Source organism: Herpailurus yagouaroundi, unplaced genomic scaffold (assembly GCF_014898765.1).
Source record: "Herpailurus yagouaroundi ecotype Mexico unplaced genomic scaffold, PumYag 182, whole genome shotgun sequence".
Taxonomy (NCBI): Eukaryota; Metazoa; Chordata; class Mammalia; order Carnivora; family Felidae; genus Herpailurus; species Herpailurus yagouaroundi.
The window spans coordinates 56,598,780-56,618,302 of record NW_024412413.1 but is presented as its reverse complement, the minus strand read 5'-3'; positions in this window follow the sequence as shown (position 1 = coordinate 56,618,302).

Sequence of the window (19,523 nt, the reverse complement as noted above, 5' to 3'; positions counted from 1 at the left end):
CATCTTTTCATGTGAAGGAAGCCAACTATTAACTGAAGTCATTTGTAAAAGCCAGAAGGCATCTACCATAGCTTTCAAGGAAATACGCAATTTCAGTAGTCCCAAAGGAGATGGTTGGAAAATCAGGCTCAAGATATAGTTGCAAGAGTGATAAAACTGCAAACGAGATGGTTTGGCCAATCTCAGTTATTTTCTAATGTCAAAGTTAGGACCCTAGGAAGCATACAGTAGAACCTTGATACTTAGGCTGAAGCCATGTGTGTGAATGGGTCTTAAAAATACCTGAACCCTCATCTCCCTGAACAAACTGAGTTGACAGAAACTGCCTTCTTCTTTTGAAGGGAAAAATCTCTTTATTCTTTGGGGCAGGTGACTTGTAGGTTAACACTTATCTTACTCTAGATCTTTCCTGCCTACTCTCATTTCCTCCAGAGTGATAATCAGTCAGGTCTCAGTACACCTAAACAGGTTAGTACAATCCCTGCTCCAGAAGGAAATGGCTTAATGCCAAAGAAATTGCAAGACTTATTTAATATGTTATTAGGAACGAGTGGAACAGATATTGGAATAGATCTTCAAGAATTTGAAACTGGGGGGGGGGGGCGCCTGGGTGGCGCAGTCAGTTAAGCGTCCGACTTCAGCCAGGTCACGATCTCACGGTCCGTGAGTTCGAGCCCCGCGTCGGGCTCTGGGCTGATGGCTCAGAGCCTGGAGCCTGTTTCCGATTCTGTGTCTCCCTCTCTCTCTGCCCCTCCCCCGTTCATGCTCTGTCTCTCTCTGTCCCCCAAAAAATAAATAAACGTTGAAAAAAAAAAGAATTTGAAACTGGGGACAGAACATAAGACTGGATGGCAGATTGTTTTTTTACATGGGCAGTTCATCTACCACTTAATGTTCAATGTTCTGGCAAGACCATGTGGACAGAGTCTGTGTTAATGATCCTCGAAGCTGGGACACGATGATGGCTTTTACTGAACCTTGGAGAAATGACAGGACATTTTTGACATATCAAGAAAGGGGCAGAAGGTCGGAGAGGTAGGAATATTAGAATATCAGACAAAGAAAGGTCTGAAAGCCTACCATCTTATTAAGTTCTCCTAGAGTGCCCAAAGGACATCTGTGTCACTAAGGCACACAGAAATGCACTGGTAAGGTAGGCACCACATTCTCTGAGAAGCTTATAGTCATCCTTCATAAGCTGGAGTTAATGGTAGGATTTGTTGCTATCGAACTGGGCTACCTAGTGTCAGTGGAATGTTGGAATTTCAGAATGGTAGAGACCAAATTGTAATGCTTAAATGTGAGAGGCAAAATGAATGTAATTACTTCAATGAGAAGCAAGGCCAGAAGGACAATCAGGAAGACTAATCCATTAGGATCTTTGGTGTTAACTAATACGATGTTCCTTGGGTTAAGAAAGATGGACCACTGGCAAGGGTATTATTGGGCAATAGATACTCAAGAACTTTTGAACAGAAGATGATGAAATCTGCTGCAATGGAAAACTGTGGTCCTTTCCCAGGCCAATTCAAATGAAATTTACAAATCCAGAGCCTGTTTATTGAAAAAGAAGCCTGGAAGCCTTGAGCAAGGATGCTGCAACACTTCTGAAAATATATACAATAAAATTCCTTCCCTTGTATGACCTATTTGATTTACAGGTCTGTTTGGTCTAATATTGATACCTGGGAAACCAAAATACCAATTAAAATAAGAATTTATGAAAGTCAGGTAGAAGTAAAGTGTTTGGTATATTTGTCTTGTAACATTTCTAAGAGTTTCCATGGACATATTTTGTGATTATCACTCCAGTCTTGTAATGTGTATTTGGAATTGGTATACTTAGCAGCTGGCAGAATAATCACATTGGTTTCCTGACTAGAGAAATAAGAGACATTATTTGAAATGCCAAGTGGAAGCCTCAGAAACTACTAGAAACTCTCCTGCTCTGCCAAGATAGTAAATTAGAAGCAAGAATGCATTTTGGGAAGAAAGACCAGGAGTTTTCATATCATTATGTAATTAACCTTTATAGTGCTACCAAAAAAAAAAAAAATGAGTTCGATAATGGTCAATGAAGATTGACAACCATATATTTAACCGGTTGGTAGCTGCCATTTAACCAATTTTAGCTGCCATGTTGGATGTTTATATTTTTATTTGAGCAGATAATTAAAGCCTGTGGCACTTGGTAAGTGATCATTGATCTGGCAAGTGTTTTCTTCTTGATCTCCATCAATAGGAAAAATCAGAAGCATTTTGCCTGTACATAAAGAGATAACAATGCTCAGTTCCTGCCCTGCCCCAAGGATATGCTGTTTCCCTTTCTGTCATGATATAGTCCACTGGGATGTCAATTACTTTAATGTTCCACACACATTGTACTAGTTCACTACACTGATGAAAGCATAATAATTGACCCTGATGAGAAGGAAGAGACAAGTAGTCTAGATGCCAATAAAATGTATATATGCCAGAAGATGAGATTTAAGCCCGTAAAGATTCAAGGATATGCCACATCAGGGTCCAGTAATCTAGTTGCTGAGAAAACTCCTCTAAGATAAAGGACAAATTGTTTATATTTTGCCACTTTTTTCCACTATGAGAAGGGACAGCTCTTATTGGGCCCTTTCAGATTTTTGAGGCAGTACAAAGTGAATTTGAAAGAAAAGCACTTAAGGGAGGCCTGGGTGACTCGGTGGTTGAGCATCTAACTTTGGGTCAGGTCATGATCTCACAGTTCATAGGTTTGAGCCCGTGTTGGGCTTTGCACTGACAGCTCAGAACCTGCTTCGGATTCTCTGTCTCCCTCTCTCTCTGCCCCTTCCCCGTGCTCTCTCTCTCTCTCACATGCATGTGCTTTCTCTTTCTCTCTCAAAAAGTAAATAAACATTTTTTAGAAAGTGCTTAAAATCATTGGTTAGGTAACATAAAAGGCTTACAGCTTTAACTAGTGCAGAGAAAGGCAGTGCTCTGTGCTGAGTCTAGTAGTGCATCTGTTCTGCTGCTATGACTGGCAGATATGATGGTGTTAGGATCTTCAGTGGATTATGAAGCTGTGTGGTCTTTGGCAAGATCCAAAAGAAAGTCACGGCACAGGTCATGCTTTCTGGTACCATCTGAGTGCTACTGAGCCCGGAAAGCAGCTGAGCAGCTGATCATGACATACAAAGTGTCTAAGCGGCTTCAGGTATCCACCATGAGCTGCATTATCAAACCCAGAGTCATGATGTTGGACAGGCACAACAGTAGTCCATTGTTTGATGAAAATGCTATATTTGTGTTTGGGCCTGATTAAATCTAGATGTCATAAATAAACTTATAGAACCGGAAAGGAAAATGGTGGTCTTCTGGTGCTGAGGGGTGGGGGAAACAGGGAGATATTGGTCAAAGGATACAAACTAGCAAATATAAGATGAATATGTTCTGGGGATCTAATGTACAGCATGTGACTGTAGTTAATAATATTGTTCTGTACACTTGATATTTGCTAAGAACATAAATCTTAAGTGTTCTCAACCCTCCCATACACGAAAAAAGTAACTGTGTGAGGTGATGGATGAGTTAATTAACTCTTTTGGTAATCATTTCACAATGTATACATATATCAAATCATCGTGTTGTATACCTTAAGCATATACATAATTTTTCTGAATTCTTCAATGAAGCTGGAAAAAATAATCTAGCCCAATATCAAAAACAAATAAAAAAGATGCTCAACCTCACACAGGAGGGTGGCAAACTCCAACTCCATAGAAACAGCCACTCCTTTGCTCAGATCTTCTGGTCTTTAAGCCATATGCCTCTTCATCTTGCTGTTCATTTGCATCCTTTCTAATATCTTTTAAATAAATTGGTAAATGTAGGTAAAGTGATTCCCTGAGTTCTATGAGCCATACTCAAGGAAGGCTTTGTGGGAACCTCTGAGTTTTCAGCTAGGTCGAACAGAAGTATGGAATCCTGAAAAGCCGCTACTTGTGATTGGCATCTAAAGTGGGGGACAGCCTTTTTAGACTGAGCCCCTTACCTGTGGGGTCTCCCCTAACTCTGGGTAGTTAGTGCCATAATTGAGTTAAATTGTTAGGACACCCATGTGGTGTCTACAGAGAAATGGAGAGTTTCTTTATACGGAAAACCTAGAGATTGGTGTCAGAAGTGTGAGTAGAGAAACAGTTTTTCTTTAGCAGATTAGAAGAATGCAAAGGAATTATGACATGTATGTAAGACCTCAGCTTAAAAATGATGCATTGTTTGGGCACCGGGGTGGCTCAGTTGGTTAAGCATCTGACTTAAGCTCAGGTCATGATATTGCAGTGTGTGACTTTGAGCCCCACATCGGGTTCTCTGCTGTTGTGCAGAGCCTGCTTCAGATGCTCTGTCCCCCTCTCTCTCTGCCCCTCCCCTGCTTGTGTGTGCACGTGCTCTCTCTCAGTCTCTGAAAAAATAAATAAACTTAAAAAAATGGCACATTGTAACTTCTGATCACATCACATTAGTTGAAGCAAGTCACATGGTCTGGGCCACAATGGCTTGGGAAGAGGAATGAATATTTGTTGAATTATAAACTAATCTACTAAGGCTTATATAAAGTATGACTTAGCAATAACCATCAACACAGTCTCAGAAATTTCACTCCTAGGATTTTATCCTAGGTGTATGGCATAAGTATAAAATTCAATCAATAGGTGATTTTTAAAGTGAATTAAGTTACATCAATTCTATAAATCTATGCAGCTCATTAAATATAATGAGGCTACACTATATATACACTTGTGGAGGGATTGCCAAGATATACGGTTAGGTATAAAACCAAGGTAGAGAATAGAATGCATCATTTCTATAATTGTAGAAGAAAATATAAATATTCCTGAAATCTATGTACTATCTCTAGAAGGACTTTTAGAATCTGGCAACACTAGTTACTCCAGTGAGGGAAAATGAGTGGCTGGAGAGCAGAGCAAAAGGAAGACTTTATTTTTTCTGTATATTGTTTTATTACTATTGGTTTGGTGCAAGGCGCAGTTTTACTCACTTAAGAAAAATAAAGGAGCGATGTACAAGTTAGAAATACAGAATTATTCTCATTTTTTACCGATCTAGAGTTGCTGATAGTCCAGCATTTTCTGTCTGGCCTTTATGTCCTTGTCTCTCCCCTACTGAAGCTTTGGGTGCTCTAGAAAAATCCAACTCCCTGTGTAAACTATTGCATCAGGGAATCCTGGCTCTTTCTCAAAAACTGTGTCATCCTGCTTGTTTCTCTTTGGATTCATATATTTCTCAGCTTCTCAGTTTGTTCTTGTCTGATCATCCCTTATAAAAGGATGTTTTGCTTTGCTCTGCAAGTCTCTCAACTCGTTGTCTTTTCTTTTCTTTTCTTTTCTTTTCTTTTCTTTTCTTTTCTTTTCTTTTCTTTTCTTTTCTTTTCTTTTCTTTCTTTTCTTTTCTTTTCTTTTCTTTTCTTTTCTTTTCTTTTCTTTTCTTTTCTTTCTTTTCTTCATTTATTTTGAGAGAAAGCACAAGTAGGGGAGGGGCAGAGAGGGAGAGAGAAAATCCCAAGCAGGCTCCACACTGTCAGAGCAGAGCCTGACATGGAGCTCTATCACCTAACCATGAGATCATGACCTGAGCCGAGATCATGAGTGGGACGCTTAACTGACTGAGCCACCCTGGCACCTTTCAATTCACATCCATTACTTTAAAAAAAAAAAAAGTTTAATGTTTATTTATTTTTAAGAGAGAGAGAGATACAGAGCAAGAGCAGGGGTGGGGTGGAGAGAAAGGGAGACACAAAACCCAAAGAAGGCTCCAGGCTATGAGCTGTCAGCACAGAACCTGATGTGGGCCTCAAACCCATGAACTGCAAGATCATGACCTGAGCAAAAGTTGGACACTTAACCAACTGAGCCATCCAGGTGCCCCTCACTTTCATTGCTTTTTAAAAGCACTTCACAACTACAGTGAGCATTGCCACTATTTAAAAAATAATAAAAAAAAATTGTTTACTCCATTGCTGTTGTGTTTTGGGAGCTGTTAAAGAAACAATTATTCAGATATTTGTTAAAGATGGTAAGGAAGATTTTATGCAAGAGGGACTTTTATAACTGGGAGTTTCACATTAGGAGACAGAGATTGGGTTCAATGTCGAAACAGACAGAATCAACAATACCCATGCTCATTGAGCAGAATGTGGGCTCCCCTCCCATCTGGAGGACTGATCCCTTGTTCTCTGGTTTGGTATTGAAGAAGAGTAGCTTATTACAATATCTTCTAAAAAGAGTTCTGGAGACCCCTGAGGGGGAGGGGACTGATGAGTAATTGCTACATAGTGTAAATGCATTTTGAAAGTCTTTATTCTTCTATATAAAGTACAATCCTTTCTGGATTCCAACTATAGTTAAGACATACAAAGAGTACTCAGGTAAGAAGTAGATTGTGCAGAGAAGAGAAGGAGCCAGAAAAGTTCTCCCAGGGAGTGAGATAAAGTATGTAGCTGCAGTTTACACAGCACTTCTGATCCCCCCAAGGACAGCTTCGTAGATAGTCTACAATATACCACCAAGACATTAAATCTTCTTTATCATACACTACTTATAAAAATAACCCAATTAGGTAACTGCTTATATCCCTGTGTCTCAGTGGAGAAAGGAGATTGGATGTCTGAAGCAATTTACAAACTCTACATAACTCCTCACCTCAGCAGATAATGTAATACTCACTTTAAACACCACCCCCACCCCCCAATATTGAGGATTTAAGAAGCATCTCGGGGGTGGATTTCTATCTTCATTTATGTACTTAAAAGACACATAATGAGCATTTGCTCTAGGGAAAGGGAATAACTCTGCCTTCCAGTTCCCACTTATATGCACAACTAATCACTGGAAAGAAAGCAAAAACCTAACAAAACTAACAACAACAACAACAAAACCAAACAACTGCAAAACCAGTTTGGGGACCTTTTGCCTTTTGGGAGCAAAGGAATGGAGAACATATCCATTTCTTTCTTGAGGTTCATCTGGAGTCTGTTGGCAAGAAAAGACAACAAGAGTCACCAAAAGGAAGACGGTGACAGAGACACTAGCCTCCCTAACCCTGGAAAACCTGGAACAGGCAGTATCCCTTGGGGATAAAAACTAAGCCTGATCGTGTCATGTCGTGAGCTCTAAACCTTGGTAAACCTTGCATTACAGATCCTGAGCCCAGTGTCACACAGGAGGTAAGTGTAGCCATCCACCTTCACGGAACCCTCAATAGCTGGAAAATGGATCACCAAGCAGCAGATAATGCCAACAACAGCAGAGACACAAATGCTTGGTGAGTGCAGAAGATCATTTTTTTGGGACAGAGAGAGACAGAGCATGAACGGGGGAGGGGCAGAGAGAGAGGAAGACACAGAATCGGAAACAGGCTCCAGGCTCCGAGCCATCAGCCCAGAGCCTGACGCGGGGCTCGAACTCACGGACCGCGAGATTGTGACCTGGCTGAAGTCGGATGCTTAACCGACTGCGCCACCCAGGCGCCCCAGAAGATCATTTTTTAATCAGAGGACTTATCTTTCATGTTCAGCTTCAGCATGATGATATATGAACAAGCAGAACCAGTCCCTCATACGTTAGAATGTACTTAAGTTTACAGGAGTAGGGCATGTGATATTTCAAGGAACTAATTTAAATATTAACATAGATATAGTCCCATTATATGCTATGGGCTGATGAAGTTGACACAAGAGGCAATCTGAATGTCACCCCAAATTTTCCATTCCAAGGAAGATCTCAGACCCATGTCACACTATCAGTAATTATTAATAGTCTTTAATTCTATTTTTGTTAAAGTCATTGAAGGCTTGTGTTGAAATGTGTGAATCGAAATCATTGGCTAAGTAAGTGAATGCTGTAGGGAGAGAGGAGAGCACACTTCCGATAAAATAGATTGGGTGCAAGAAGAAGCGAGTGAAATTCATTTTAAGTAAGAAAGCAGCAATAAGGTCTTGAAGTCCACCATTAACAAAATAGCTAAATGAAGGCCAAAGAAATCAAGTCTGAAAAATTCAGAAACACAGTATATAAGGTAATTTTTCGTTTCCTTTTCTAAGTCAGTATCTTTAGTAGTGGTACAGTTGTACCCAAAAAGATTCTGTAATTTACACTGAGGATGAGAACCAATAAGAAGTTCTTGAGTCATAATTGATGCCATGATTAAGTGCCTAGATGCCATAAGAAGTGATTGAAAATGTGGGTCAGTGGTGAGGTCAATACTAGCAGACTGGAGGACTAAATGAAGGAATGAGGACAGAAAAAGAAGGAACTGCACTTTCCTTTCTGACATCTTTGCTTAGTCACTGACCACAAAACAACTTTGTTTTTTTTCAAGTACCATGAAGAAAAAGAACATTTACATATTCTGTGTCTGCCTGGTCACCAGAGACTACGGTTTATCCAAAACCATTTAGAGTTCAGTCAAACCAGTAGCCAGAATTTAAGGGATATAATTTGTTGTAAGGGAAGTGACAGCTGATTTCATCAAACCCATTTTAATCTGGTTGAATTGACTTTCTAAACAACATCTGAGTTTTCAAACCTCTGAGACAAGATGTTATTAATAACAGTACATTTTGAAAAATGGATCTTGGCAGCTTTCAAAACCTGGCTACATTATAAAATCATCTGAAGAGCTTTTTTAAAATACTGGGGACTGAGTCCCATCTTAAAATAATTAAATGTAAATCTTTAGGAATAAGCCTGAGCCTTAGCATTAAAACAAACAAATAAAATCTCCTCAGCTGATTCTAATGTGTGGTCAGAGTTTAGAAACACTGACTTGAAGAGCATTGCTGTCTGACTCCATTTTTATCTTGATATATTTGTAACTTGACTGGGCCACTCAATTGATATTCAAGTTTGTCTCCCTGAGAATTGATTAGGTATTTTAAGGTATGATAGCTTGTATTATTTTATCACAACTTTTTCACCCCTATCTCCCTTTGCCATTATCTCTCTGTTGGTGTGGTAGCATACTTCTCTACACTATTGACTTCAGGTTGTCCATATGATTTACTTTAATAGAAAATGGAAACGACTTGTGCCAATTTTGACTGAAGGCCTTAAGACACATGGCAAGACTCAGTGAGCTTATTTCTTCCCTCAATAGCCATTATTCTTCAACTTCAATCCAGGAAGGAAGCTATGTAGATGCACAACCTAACTCAGAGTCTGAAATCCTACCTGGTCTAGGTAACCCCAATCTGAGCCTACCCATTATCAGCATAACTGCAACTAGCCTATAATACACGGAATAGGAAATCAATTTTCTTTATGCAATCCTCTGAAGCATTATTGCAGGGGAAAAAAAAGTGAAACGATTGCATAAGTGTTTGTTTGTAGACAATCTACATATCAAGAAATATCTAACAAATAACAAGTGTTAAATAAGTATGTTACGTTAATCTGTTTTTATGTAGAATTTGTTTGTTTTAGTGGTACTAAAAAAAATTGGAAATCACCAGATTTTAAATGGTTTAGGTTAAATTTAGTTCAAGGATGTTAAAAATAATGTGGTGATCATTAGAGTTTAAATAGATTAAATGGATTGTGTTTCTATGGCCAGTTAAGTTATTCTGTCCATTCATGAAAAGATACTAGAATGTATGCTTCGAATTATGTTTACTGGTAGCCGAATAGATCAAGTGTTCATCTAGATAGGCTTGTGGAAAGCATCTCTCTGTTTCACAAGTACATATGAGAATCAAATGTTAGACTGATTTGGAACTGTTACCTCTACTTCTAGGATACTGGCAAATTTTCAGTTAAGATTCAGAGAATTCACCTTATTTAGGAGTCTGTATTGAGTCACTGAGCAGGTTTTATCATTAATGCTTATAAATTATTAATAGCAAAAACAGATGATACTTCTTGAGTAAAAACTGAGTCAAGACAGAGTTAATGGGTAAAAATCCTTGAAAATATCTTTCATAATGTATCAGTGACACTAACCCTTTAGGATATATTGGGAAGGTTACAGAGAGTTGGACAAGCAATCATAGACATTTTTGAAAGAAAATCATAGTTTGAAAGCAAAACATATCTTAATATCAATTAAACTGCCTTTTTGAAGCATTCTTTGCCTTGATAAAACATACCATGATTTACTTTATAAAATGCTTTTGTTCTTTTTAATGTAGCCCTTTGCATTTTAAAAATCATTTTCTTAGCTCCTTCTTCATAATAATTGTAAACTATTTTGTATCTGTGTCTTGATGATCCATCGGTGATTACTAAGGGATTTATATGCATAAAATAGAGATACTGAAGAAATTATCTTTACATTACGGGTAAAGCGAAATGTAATTATAATGTAACTTGCTCACGTTTTGAAACTTGTGAGAATGCATTAGATAAATGCACCCCCAATTGTTTTAGACTATTAAACTCACATCCATTTGTGATGCTATTTATAGCAAAAGCAAAAATAGCATTGCAGAATGAGAAATGCAACGCTCACATAAATTGGCTTTGGTGTCCAGGTGTCTTTGTGAAAAAGTATTAATTTTACAGTATCTGGGGGACCACGTTGATGCTCCACACATAATCCACAGTGTCACAAATGTCCTTAGTAAACCACACTCCCAATTGCAAAGCCTTCACACTTAATATAGCAGAATGTCACTCTGTGCTCACTGGGTTGCCAAAAAGTGCTAGCAGGGTTACCACTATATCACCTATCTTCCCCCCAGAGATGGGAGGAGGTAGCTAATTCAAATTCATTATAAAGAAAGGCAGTAAGTAGGGTAGTGCATTTTGATATCAGCTATTTGTTTGCATCTACACTATGTTGACTAAAGTCTTATTGCATGCATTAATGCTGTCCTGCTGTAGATTTGCATGAGACTTTTAAAAGACATTAATTAGAATGCTAAGATTCTCCTGCAGTCAATAAATGGTGGCCTAGGACGAAATGTTATATTGCTCTCCATTTTCTCAAGTGTTCACAGTTTTTTCACTCACATTCATGAGTTAAATACAAATTTATGGTGAATAGGTGCCAGATTTAGACTCACAAATATAATACCAGAGAAGTTATCTTTCTACAAGGAATATATACTTGATAAGAAAAAGTAATAAGTCCAAAGGAGGAGGCCAAGTCAGCTCAGCTGTAGGCAGCCCAGGGGCAATAAGACATATTACTGATAAGCTCTACCTTCTGTTAAGAAAGTGCAGCTAGGCTGCTCTGTCCTTTTGTGAGTAGGAAGTCCGAAAACTTTTCAATCACGGATGAGTTGAACAAAGAGAGAACTTTGGAATTCTTGATGTAGTGAAGGTAAGAGATGAGGCAGAAAAGTTGGGGCCCCCAAGAAAAGTTTATGGAAACCAGCTGTGCTACTAAGAAATGGAACTCCCTAAAGCAGTAACTCCCATCTTTTTTTTTTTTTTAAGGTTTATTTATTTTTGAGACAGAGTATGAGTGGGGGAGGGGCAGAGAGAGAGGGAGACACAGAATCAGAGGCAGGCTCCAGGCTGTGAGCTGTCAGCACAGAGCCCGACATGGGGCTGGAACTCACAGACCACAAGATCATGACCTGAGTCAAAGTCGGATGCTTAACAGACTGAGCCACCCAGGTTCCCCCATCAGTGACTCCCATCTAATCAAAGATATCACCAGAATTTAAAATAAAAGTGATGACCAGAAGAGAGAGATAATTAGAGGGGAAAGATGAAGAAATAGAATACTATTTATAAAACATGTATTATTTGTAAGGCATGTATCCTATGTATGTTGTAAATTTTTAAAGTTTAACTTTCTGTCTTTTTAAGGATCTCGTGTTTTGTGTACATTCCTCAAAAAAAAAAAAAAGGTAAAAAAGGGTAAAAAAGATATATGCCATAGCATATCCCTTGTAGACATGATTCTTTTTTCTTTTAAAGTTTTTTTTTTTTTTTAACATTTATTCATTTTTGAGAGAGCGGCAAAGCGCAAATGGGGGAGGGGCAGAGAGAGAGGGAGACACAGAATCTGATGCAGGCTCCGAGCTGCCAGCACAGGGCCCGAAGTGGGCCCTGAACCGTGAGACCCATGACCTGAGCTGAAGTCAGATGCTTAACTGACTGAGCCACCCAGAAGCCCCTTTGTAGACATGATTCTTAATTAAAATGTTATAGAAGAGTGGTACAACCCTCCGTTCTCAGGTTTTCCAGCAATAAAATGGATAGACAGGGCTCAATGAAATCTGGGTTCTGTTCAGTACTACAATGCGATTAACTGAATAAGTAAGTAGATTACTTAACTAATGGGTAAAGTATACTAAGATCACTACTTAATGCCCAATAAAGAAATTATTCAGTCTAAGCACTCAGGGTCTCAGAAAGATTCTTTGCATGACATTCCAATAGGAATGCATGTTTTGCGTGTTTGGTCATATTACAAGAAGATAAAGTACACTGACTGGTTTGGCAAAAAGAACTGCAAGAGAAGGGTATGTTGTAGGTTACTCCAAATGGAAATGTTTTCTCTCCTTTTTCACCATATATGGCACTTCATTGTCTGAATGCACCGTCCTTTACTTCCGTCTATTGATGGACTTTTAGATTGCATTCAGTCTTTTGCTATCACGACTCATGGTACAAAGACTGGCCTCAGATAAAAGTCATTTTGTTTTTTTTACCAATTACATCAGTAGTAATTAGATTACTGGACAAAGAGTATAAATACTTACGTTTTATATTTTGGTATTTAGAAAGATATGTATAGCTGCATTCTAATTGTTATCTTTACACCAATACAATGTATTGTATATTTGTTACCTAATATGAAAAATAATAAGCTAGCATGTCCTTCCTTATCCCTTACTTCTCTCAATCTTCAAATTAAAAGGGATATAATTTTATCTCATTTGAAATCTATGTAGCAATCAGCAAGTTTACTGTATTTTCTAATTACTGTCTCCAATCCCCCTGCCGTAGGCTAATCATTGTACCATATATTATTTAAAACATATAAGAAACATTTCCTTACATTTTCATGGAGTAATTTATAGCCTATTTTATTGGGTGAAAAGAGCAAGTGCTGATATTATTTATAGTATTCTACCTCATCATGTTATTTATGTATTCTACCTCATACTACATTTATAGTATTTTACCTCTGTCTTAGGTAGATAGTCATAATTACCTCATGGACTGTTAAAAGACCAAATGGAATATATTAAAAGTATTTTATCCAAGGCTTGACACATGGTAAATACTCAGTTAATAAGTATACACTTTTCAATTTGTTTTTTTTAGTAAGAGTAAAGACTGCATTATTTATTATTTACCCAAATGAATTGTTTAGACATTAAACATTAAACTGGTTCTTATCTTGTGTTTCACAAGTATCATGGCACAAAGCAAGAGTAAAGTGAAATCTGAAACACTCAGATCCTAAAATGACATTTTACGATTGCATACGGTATGACCTACTAATCCTACTAATCCTTAAATCTTTTCACATGGCACAAAGAATATACTGTCTACATGATTTAAAATTGATTTCTTCTTGCTTGTTATTCTTGTATATGGTTCCCTGTGAGCTGTGGAATTACTCAGTGATGAAAGTAGAGTCAGCCTCACAGTGGTCTGTTTAGATGGCAATGACTTCACGACTACAATGTTATTTTGTGTGGTGAAAAACAATTTACTGAAAATGAAGAAAAATGTAAATGATTCCCGTAAAGAAATTAAATTAATGTTAGGTACTAGAACACAGATGTTTTGTGTGCCATACCTATGCAACCATGTCATTAAATTCAAATCTCTAATTAACTGACATCTGTTTCTTGATCAATTTTGAAATGATTCATTAAAACCACTTGCAGAAACAAGTACACTTGTGGAAAAAAAATGTTCCTGACCTTTTCTCCCCTCCTACTTTTTCCTACTTTATTATTGTTTCTTAAAATTGACTGGCTGACTGACTCAGTGATTCAGAATTAAGACATATCTGACACTCCAAAGCCCATCTATCTTACTTCTCAGCTTCAGATCGTGTACAACAAAAGATGCTATAACAAAATCAGAAACACTGAATAATATTAAGTCATGAAAAACAGGTTGCTTGGGCAAGATAGTCTAATTAATTTTAGAAGAAAAGCAGATGAGCTCATTTTAGACCAGCCTTGAAGCTCAGCTTCTATTTATCAAGAAATATTAACATTTCAATTTAATTAAATGCAGTTGAGCATCTATCTATTAGAAAGGTAGCTCTATTGCAGTAGACCAAAAAAGAAACAAAAGGGGGTGGTGCTTAGAATAAGATAGAGTTTATTCAAATTCTAACCCTGCAACTTACTTTCTAGGTTTGGTAGTCAGCCTCTGTGAATTCCGCTTTGCTTACAAATAAATGGTCATAAAGTTATGACAAACACCAATGCAGTACAATGAAGAGTGATACATATGATGTTTATATGTGACAGTGTCATATGTTATTCATAATAGTTCATAATTTAAAACTTTATTACTTTCATCAGCACCTTAGAACATGCTTCCTACGTGTTGACAGTTTTCCACATTAGTCGTTCATTTTGCCATGATAACAGCCGGAAAATGTGAGCTGTTAGCCTGTCTTGCATTCTAATGATAAACATGTGTCCTGGGTATCAGGAGCTCAGCCAAGCTGCAAAGAACTGAGCTGCAAGGTGTAGAAGCAGTTGACTAAAACAACAAGCCAAAAATGAAGTAGCACCTAAGCCTCTAACCTCTTATCATGACAGTATAAGCAAAGTCTAAACGAGAGAAAGCACTGACCTTTCTCCATCCCAGTCTTCTATTTTCCTCCATGCAATGGCAAACAGGTCCATGGTCAGTATGGCCAATATAGACATGGGGAATATCTCACTGTCAGGAGACCCCTGAACAAAAGGTTCTTGCCGTTGTCTGGAACCAGGGGAACAAAGGAGTGAGTGCGGAGGAAGAACTAGGAATGAAAAGGTACTGAGTACTGAGTAAAGAAATGTGTCTTTAAGTTTTCCTTTCACTCCTTCCCCCAATAAGGAGACCTCAAAGAGATGCCTGAGGAAGGCCTTTGTGAAGGACTCGGGTAAATTGGACTCTGAATGAAGGTGCGTGGGCTGGGAATGCAGACTTGCATATGAGAATGGACTTGCGGGGAAGCCTGAGTCCTTGACTGCAACTCCCTCGGAGACTACAGTTCACTGCTTGCATGCCAACTCTGGTAAAGACAGGTAAGCTTTCCTCTGTGAGGCTGGCCAGGTAAAGTCTTTGTAATTGCCTGTGGCTGGACCTGAAAAATCCCCCATAGAACTTTGGCCTGGAGCTGGACTCCTCAGTAGGATCCTTCAGTCAGGTAAATTTAAAGGACACTTAGATATAGACCTGAACAAAGTGAGGTGGTCTCCTTTGGGTTGCTGGGGTAAGGGGGGTGTAAGTAGCTGTATTTCTCCTTTCAAATACTGTCAAAGAACCAGCTAGTTGATTTGATGCAGAAGTGAAGCTCCTTACATGAGAACTGACCATCCTCATTGCTGAGTGATGAGAACACTGTTTCTCCTAGAGCACTCCATTGTGTGATTGGTTCTTAGTTTTGGCTCTCGATTCTGGGAACAACCTGGCTATAGTGCCATCTGCCAAAGAAGAGTATATGCTAAATCTAAAATAAGGCCTTATGTGCAGTTATCAGCGGAGGTCTATATGTTGAATTTTATTGTTGAATGGCTCTTTATTGTCTCCTCGTTTGGTGAGATTCATTTTACTTTATTTTTTACATTAAAAAATTCCATGTTGCAAACGAGGGTAAGCGTATATTGTGTTCAAGTCTTAGTATAGTAGCAATAAGACCATAAATATTTTAAATTAGTGATGCCCCAAGCAAAGATATGAATGTAGCTCTATTTGTAGGAAGCCATAATAAAGAAGCTGATCTCAGAGCTAAAGACAGAATAATTTAATAAGTGCAAATTCAATGAACTCAGAAAATAGGTAGCTTTTAAGTGAACAATTCTTTATTATGATTTAAATTCTTGTATGAACATTAACATTTCATTTGGAGATAGTATATATTTAAAGGTAAAATGAACAAAATGTGTTGCCTCATTCCCCAAAGAGCTCAAGTTAAAATATATTGACATAATATCAGAACGGTTTCCAAAAATCAGAACATTCAACCTGTTGCACTCTTTGCTGGAAAAACAGACAAACAAATAGACACTGATGATGTAGTCTGAATTTGGATTAAAGTATCCATTATAGTGGAAGTTTTAGTCTGGTTTCTTATTGTACACATTTAGGAAACTTGGTAGAAACACTCTGATCCTGTAGTGAAATATTTAGGTAAAATGGACACGAATACCTAGCTGGTTTGCTATCTGAGCAGGATAGACACTCCCCAAATCTTATGACATCATTTCTCAGTGACACCAAAGTTTATTTTTCCAACATATGGGAATATACGCATAGATATTATTTTTTCTTTTAGGAAGATTTTCATTCTCTTAATGCTTCTATTAAAATGGAAATTGGTCTGAAGTAGTATTAAGACAAGTCCTCCCAGGAAGGAGCCAAGAGAAGGTATTGAAGGAAGTAAAATCTTTCAATATATTTCCTCTTAGAGTTTCATATTATGGCATTTATGATGTATCATGACACTGCATGAAGTTATCACCTCTTCCTTCTCTCCAAATTCCCAACCATGGCCCTTGGGACTTTTTCAATGTCAAAAGCTTCATTGTAGAGCCATGATCATTACTTCCATGGAAATTTGTAGCAATAATAGGAGGAGAAGAAGAGGAAAGGTCACATCTCTTGCCCTAAATCCACATCAAACCCAGAAGAAGGTAAATTCCTTATAGGAACTTTGTCAAGTTTAAGATTTCCTGGGAAAGTGGCTCTGCTAATATACAGCATGGTTTCATAGATTTAACTCAAGTAATTGTAATTGGGTCAACTTATTTTACACTTTATATCCTTTATCCTTGTTCTCCAAAAATACATAATCCAATCAGTCTCTAAGGAGTTACATAGCTTGCGGGAAGAGACTTTGAAGGAAAATGTTGAGCTTCTTAATTAAAATCTGAAGTTGCATTTTATAATAGCTTAAGTGTTTAGGTGGTCTCAAGTATAACATTGGAAAAATTCAAGTAAGAGGTATCCTTGACATGAATAAACAAGTTGTACCTTGATTCCACAGATATGCTCTTCAATAATATTGGCATGCTCTGTTCTTTGTTGCTTTTATATTCATTGGATTAGTATGTTAAGGGCATTTCTGGTGCTACCTTGCATTAAAGTGGAAAGTGGGCCAAGGAATGTTTCCTTATATGCTTTCAGCTTTCATTCTATCAAATAATATTAGAATTTGAAAGCAAAGAGTTAAGAGTTTATAGAACTGGAAATAAAGTAAAAGGTCCTCTGTAAACTTTAAATCCTATGACTCTGTGTCCTCAGTCTTTTCTTTCCTTTGCTGTCTCAGAGTTGTGAAAAAAAAAATGAGGATTTATGAACATATTTTGTAAATCATAAAATTCTACATAATTAAATAAGACATTATTAATTATATGTCAAGGGCAGCAATTAATAATTTATCCTATTGCTTTTTGCCACTTCTCCTACTTCGCTTATAACTTCTAAAAATCCAGAGTATGATACTTATGCTTTAATATGCTCCTTTGCATTTGCAAATATCACTGAGAATAAATCTAGAATATTTTTGGACAGAAATGATGCTACATGCTTAAGATAACTAAACTTCTCTGTTTTTATTATTGCAACGTGATTTTCCATATCTTAATTCCAGTATAATTAACATATAGTGTAATATTAGTTTCAGGTGTAGAATATAGTGATGCAGGACTTCCATACAACACCTGGTGCTCATCACAGCAGGTACACGTTTTAATCCCACCACCTATTTCACCCATCCCTCCACCCTCCTCCCCTCTGGTAACCATCAGATTGTTCTCTATACTTAAGTCTCTTTCTTGGTTTCTCTCTTTCCCTTACTTTTTTTTCCCTTTGCTCACTTATTTTGTCTCCTAAATTCCACATATGAGTGCAATTCTATGGAATTTGTCTTTCTCTGACTGACTTATTTCACTTAGCATTATAGTCTCTAGCTCCATCCATGTCTTTGCAAGAGGCAAGATTTCATTGTTTTTTTATGGCTGAATTATACACACACATACACACACACATACATACACCACTTCTTCTTTATCCATTCATCTATCGATGGACACTAGGGCCGTTTCCATAATTTGGCTATTGTATGTAATGCTGCTGTAAACAAACAGGGGTGCATGTATCTCTTTGAATTCGTGCTTTTATATTTTGGGGGTAATATCCAGTGTGATTACTGGATCATATGACAGTTCTATTTTTAACTTTTTGAGAAACCTCCATACTGTTTTCCATAGTGGCTACACCAGAATGCGTTCCCACCAACAGTGCAAGAGGATTCCTTTTTCATCCTTACCAATACTTGTTGTTTCTTGTGTTTTTTATTTTAACCATTCTGACAAGTGTGAGGTGATATTTCATTATAGTTTTGATTTGCACTTCCCTGTTGATGGTTGATGTTAAGCATCTTTTCATATGTCTGTTGGCCATCTGGAAGTCTTCTTTGGAGAAATGTCTGTTCATGTCTTTTGCATTAATTAATTAATTAATTAATTTAAATCTACATCCAAGTTAGTTAGCATATAGTGAAACAATGCTTTTCAGGGGTAGATTCCTTAATGCCCCTTACCCATTTAGCCCACCCCCCTGCAACAATCCATTGAGTAACCCTCTGTTTGTTCTCCATATTTAAGAGTCTCTTATGTTTTGTCCCTCTCCCTCTTTTTATATTATTTTTGCTTCCCTTCCCTTATGTTCATCTGTTCTGTGTCTTAAAGTCCTCATATGAGTGAAGTCATATGATATTTGTCTTTCTCTGACTAATTTCGCTTAGCATAATACCCTCTAATTCCATCCACATAGTTGCAAATGGCAAGATTTCATTTTCTTTGATTGCCAAGTAATACTCCGTTGTGTATATATATATATACACACCACATCTTTATTGATTCATCCACAGATGGACATTTGGGCTCTTTCTATACTTGGATATTGTTGATAGTGCTGCTATAAACATGGGGGTGCGTGTGCCCCTTTTAAACAACACATCTGTATCCCTTGGATAAATACCTAGTAGTGCAATAGCTGGGTCATAGGGTAGTTCTATTTTTAGTTTTTTGAGGAACCTCCATACTGTTTTCCAGAGTGGCTGCACCAGTTTGCATTCCTACCAGAGGTTCTTTTGCCCATTTTTAAATTGGATTGCTTGTTTTTTAGGTGTTGAGTTGTATTAATTCTTTACATATTTTATTCATTTTACTCCCAAATTATTCAGGTTGCTAAACATAGAAGCCACAGCTTTGACCTTGACATGATTAGAACATCATTCTTAATATATATTTTAGATACTAACACCTTATCAGAGATATCATTTGCACATGTCTTTTCCTATTCTGTAGGTTGCCTTTTAATTTTGCTGATTGT